We start from the raw sequence: 5767 nt of genomic DNA, 5'->3' as shown, positions 1-5767 counted from the left end.
CTCCTCAAAAAAACACCCACACAAAAAAGGAAAACCTATGCTTCATCAGGTTCTTCATGAGCCAGTATGACCAGAAAGTTTGTTGGATTTTTTTTTTTTTTTTTTTTACTCCACAGCCATGGTAGATTTTCTCTAAGCCACAGATTATAGGTAGTCCCAGTTCCACTGGTGTTTTTCTAGATGGTTAAAAAAAAAAAAAAAAAAAAGGGCTCAACACCAAGGCAAAGCTGCACACGTGTGGAGCAGTTGTTTACATTTGAGGAACATCACGTGAAGACTGCATGGGCCGAATGATGTTGCCAAGTCCCCACCACCACCCAAGCAGCTTGGCAGGAACTTGCGGCAACGCTGCACACTGCTGGTCAGGGGAGTGATTCCAGTGTGGGCTTGATGACTCGCTCGATTTATGGGACTTTTTCTGGTAATTCGGTGATATTGGGAACGGAATTTTCTTAACCCTTTAAATGCAGAGCGTCGCGTTTGCAACGCTCGGCGAAAAGGACATAACGGCAGAGCGTCGTGTTTGCGATTCTAGTAAATTTTGAATAACCGCGGGGAAGCAGGCTCCAGCTGGTATTGTCTATCAGTACCACCACCCTGTAGCTACAATTAGCATACTTTACCTTTGTACCACTGACCTCCGTTGTTGCCAAGTATCGCGTTTTCCCCCCTTCCCCCCCCCACCACGGCCCGGCCAACCTGGCTGTGATACATGGCAGCGCTCTGACTGCTCAGAACTGTAAATCTGCGCTCTCCTCTCACAAGCAGTTTATGCTAATAGGAAACGCTTGTTTCCCCAGTTGTAACACTAGCTTTTTTTCGCACGGTTTGCCCGTGTTTAGCGTCAGTTTACCGCAGGCTTTCAAAGTGACATTATGGCGAGTTCTAGCTCTTCCGAGACAGTGCAAGCGGCCGACAGGAACGAGAATAAAGTGACGGGCATAAAGCAGAATAAAAAGCGCGCCGCGGTGATCTTTTGGGAAGTAATATGATTGAAAGTAATGTAGTATACATGTTTTTAGCTGTGAAAATGGAAATGTTTGTTGAGTGACGGGAAGACCGCCGCCGCGCTGCATGTCGGCCGTACGCTCCGTTGATTTTAGCCTTATTTTCAGTGCTTATTGTACAAATACGGATTCCAAACTACCTTTACGTTGTAGTATAAAGTTTACTGTGACAGAATGAGGCTGTGGTAGAGGGGAAACCGGGTTGCTGGAGGTGTGAAAGTGAAGATTTGGTTACCCAACTTTGCAAGTCTCCACAAGTCCTTGGGTAGTCCACGAAGGCTCAACACATGTCTCTGGAGAAAGCTGAATGTAAGTACTATCTGCCATACCAAGTATAATGTTCTAGGGTTAATCTCTGATTTTTGGCTAATATTTTCCTACAGGTACTCGGACCGCGATACAACCCCGTCACTCCGGGGGGGGGGAGGTCGACTGTTCACGGCCGCGTTTAAAGGGTTAATGGAATTACACTGTACTCATTTTAATGGAAATCTGCCTTTAAATTGGGCAAAAAAATACTGGGTAAAAATTATTCCGTTATCTCGGGCTTTAGCTAAATTGATGTTCGTGAAACCGAGCTTCTACTGTATTGAACCTTGATTATACTGACCTCTGTGAGCCTACCAGACAACCTGCAGGTATATTATATTGAACAAAATGTTGAATTTTCCTGGTGACATGGCCAGCAAACCATAATTATAAAAGTCATATGAAAGTTTTTTTTTCTGTTGTTTATTATTGGGTGAAAATATTTAAAATTTATCCATGCAGCATCAAAATACAGACTTTTTATATTCATACTGAATTTAAATTAAAGTCTGAACATATATAACTGCAGCAGGTATCCACTGAACAAGGTTTAGTGTAAATCTAACCTGGGGTCATTATAGTTTCCCCATTGAACATGGGCTATAACTGTTGAACCATTAGTTGCAATGTCTATCATCAGCCTTTCCACCCCCCATTAGTTTGATATATTGAAGGTTAACTTTACACAGTAAACTCCATTTACAAATGACTACTGGGTAGAACTCAAGTCTATTGTGCTAGACCATTATAACCGTACAGTCGACCATTGAATCAACAGACTAAAAGAGGGGGACGAGTGTCCATTACTAGAAAAAGTCCGCTGCTTCAGAATGAAGGGAAAAACAGCCTAAAACTAGAAAAATAGCAAAAGAATATGACAATATCGAAGATGAGGTGCAGTGACGCTATCGTGGACTAGTAACCTCACAACACCCTGTTTTCTATGGACACATTACATTACGACTTGCTTCATGATGTACGTAGAGTATTCATACAACGCAAGATAGGTTATGCAGAACTTTGTTCAAAATAAATTTTGTGCTAAAACATGACATATTTACATGTAAAATAGGGGGTTAGGTTCTAGGAGCCCCATATTTTTTGCTGAAAATGTATTTAAAGATAGGTTATTAGACATTTCTGTCGGAAGACATCCAAGATGTGTGTTTACATTACAATCTCGCCGACTTGACACATCAGTGTATTCTAACCAAATATAACTGACTAGTTTTGCCCCCTAATACTCCCCATAAAAATTTTAACCACCAAGGATTGCCATGAAGCCTCTTCAAAGTCCTCATTACCATTCAAGCAAAAACTTCCGACCTAATCAACATGTGAACAATGTCCACACAGAATCATGCATATTTTGCCAAGAATCACCTCTGGTGTACTCATTGAAAAAAGAAGATAAAAATGAAACTTTTTGAGTCATTAGTCATCAACAGTAAAGGAAAAAAAACTATACTGAAGTTGTCAACATGGAGTGATTGCATTCTTCTCACATCTTGGATACACACGGATGCAGTAATTGTTAGTAATAAACAAGTCAGCCAAGCAGTACAATTTCTATGACAGTACAGTATACAGTAACTCACAAGAACTGAACTCACATAATGATCTTACCAAACTGTTTACGTCAACACATAGTGTCTTCACATACCGTAAGAGTCGAATTTTCTATACCAAAGACTGTCAGTTTGGAACAAAGCTTTTCTTTTTCTTTTTTTTCTTTTTTTCACACGTTGCACCCAAGGTGAAAACATGAAATCATTAACTTTTTTTTTTTCCCCAGCAAAGAAACTATCCACATCGCAAACATACCCGAGTAATTTCATGTTTGATCGTTTACTTATAAGCTCCCACAATACATGCCACTTCGTCCAACAATTTTACAGTTTCCTTTGAAATAAATGCTTTCCTTGTGTTCATTGCACTTTCAGGGTGCTTAGGTATAATGAAAGTTAGTTTGGAACCACGTGCTTAGAGTTCTCAGAGGAAATGAGGAGCAAGGAAATAAGCATATAAATGCTTCTCATCACAGCGATGATACACACAAAACTGAGGCAGGCAGTGGCAGGTGGTACGGTAACATGGGTCACGTGGGTCAGGTACAGTACTGTGTTACAGTAATTTTATATTCAACTACAGTATCATTTATTTTTGTACCTGTAAAGAGAAATACTGTATGTAGTTGGAAATTACAAACTTTCAAATAACGGACAAATGACTGGCGTCTGGAGCGATTTTCTGCCAGCAAATATTGTCCGTTGCTTCCAAAATCCGTTGATTCGGGGTCCGTAGAATCGAGGGTCGACTAATTTGTACTGTGTGGTTTACAATATTTTTATCACCCCCAGCTGTACATTTAAAAGTACAGTAAAACCTCGAAATAAGGGACTTCAACAGCCCGAAATTCACTATTATCAGAATCGAGGAGCTACCGGACTAAATTCCTATACAGTATATCAGAAAAAGTCCAATAAAGCCAGAAGCAGTCCGGACTGCCTGATCCCTTCAACTGTATTCACCACAATAAGGTAAATAAAAGACCTGTTTATCAGTGTACAGTACATTATTATTATTATATATATTATACCATTTTATTATTGTAGTAAAGGTGTAAAGCAGTACAGTACTACAGTGGTAGTGAAAATGTAAAAACCGTTGTTGTGATCCAGACTAATGTCTGATATATCGGAAAAAGTCCGGGTTAGCAGGGGGGAAGTTCGAATGTTGCTTTTATCGGAATTTCGCTTTTTTCGGAATGGCATGGGCCCCAATTAGTCCATTTTAGTGAAGTCATGCTGTAGTATTATATCATAATTACAGGTACTGTGCTATATTTTTTAAATGCTGAGGATATTGAACCCACATGTAGTATGTTGATATGTGTACAGTAATAATATCAATAATAAATCACACAGATATCAGAACTGATAAACATGATGGTCACTGAGAAGTTCAGTAATGATTACAAGTCAAGGATGTAGGATTGACTGGGCAGGCCAAGTATGCTTTTGTACAACCTTGAGGGAAGGTTGCTTGTAGAACAGGGCAAATGGATGCCAAACTGTTTATTTTGAACTGTTGTGAAACATTTTTGGAGTGCTAAGTTGTGTCCATTGAAGGAGTCCATTATGAACAGTATACATTATATCCAGTACGTATATTGAGGATTCACTCTACTGTGCAGTACAGTTTGCTTAAAGTCTTATTAATCATCAGTAAACATAATTTATCTATCTGTCTATAGCCAGACACCATAATTCCATGAGGGATGGCTGTTTGACTTTGGGTTAGTTGTTTTATGGGGAAGGGCACTAACCTTCCACCAACCCACTTGTTGACACATAGGGAAACACTTGCCACAGAACATTGTAAATGGTTTCCCGGTTTACATGAAACCATAATCACATGATAGTAAGTGACAAATAAGTGCTACAATTTGTGTTTTTCACATATGATTGTTGATGATGTGTCAGAGGTGTGTGAATCTGCACTGTATACTATAAAAATGTAACGATGGTCAGTAGAGTATCTGGTGATTTTGTCATGTGATTGAGTTCAGATCAGTGAATTCAGCCCACCATATTCAGGTCCAGATGCATACAAGTAATTTAACAGAATTAAAGAAATGAAAGAGATTAACATAATACTGTATGTAGGTTTACCCCAGTGTAACGATGCAATTGGTTAAGTAAAAACCCATCGTTAGGCTGCGTATCATATCTCAAGGTCATTTAACATATAAAGTATTGAGATGCATTTTTGAGTCTTGGGTTTTCCACCCAACCAAGTCCTAAACCCACCCAAATGAGTCTGAAAACAAGTTTAATGTCAATCTACATGGCCTAACAGCCATAAAAGAAGGTAACCTAAGCCTAACACCTGTAAATAACTCACTAAAGCAACAAATAAAATCTAAAAAACATAAAATATGTCTAGAAAAGCCAACGGCCATGCCACGTTGAGTACACCGCTTCCCGTCCGATCAGCGAAGTTAAGCAACGTTGGGTCTGGTTAGTACTTGGATGGGTGACCGCCTGGGAACACCAGATGCTGTTAGCATCCCTACGTGTCAAGTGGGGTTGGTGGAGGATTAGTGCCCCTCCCTGTAAAACAATTAACTCTAAGCCCTTGACCACCCCGTTTGGGATACATGGCGTCTGGCAGTGGATGGATGGATGTCTAGAAAAAATCAAGCTTATTAAACTGTACCCCAAAATGACAATGTTCATCCCAATTATGGCTAAAACACATTAATCTAAGTCTAAAAACAGTTTATAAATCAACCTAAACACACAATTATAGTCTAAAATATCATCAAAATCGTTTTTAAAAAATTAAAACCCATCGTTAAACCGGGGTTTGGCCGTTGTTAGGCGGAGTAACGTGGTATTTCTTTCCCCATCATTAAGCTGGGGTATCGCATCGAGAGGTATCATATG

The 5767-nt window shown here is 39.6% G+C and overlaps 1 non-coding gene across 1 annotated transcript; it reads left to right on the top strand.

Annotated features, from left to right (window-relative positions):
- Nucleotides 1-5268: 5268 nt before the first annotated feature.
- Nucleotides 5269-5387, top strand: LOC145408872 (5S ribosomal RNA). The gene has a single exon (XR_013898990.1). It is a non-coding gene; the product is annotated as a 5S ribosomal RNA (ribosomal RNA).
- Nucleotides 5388-5767: the final 380 nt, after the last annotated feature.

Source organism: Coenobita brevimanus, chromosome 78 (assembly GCF_032717465.1).
Source record: "Coenobita brevimanus isolate Jiangsu-jjx chromosome 78, ASM3271746v2, whole genome shotgun sequence".
NCBI lineage: Eukaryota > Metazoa > Arthropoda > Malacostraca > Decapoda > Coenobitidae > Coenobita > Coenobita brevimanus.
Note: the sequence above shows the minus strand (reverse complement) of the source record. Positions and strands in the feature narration are given on the sequence as shown.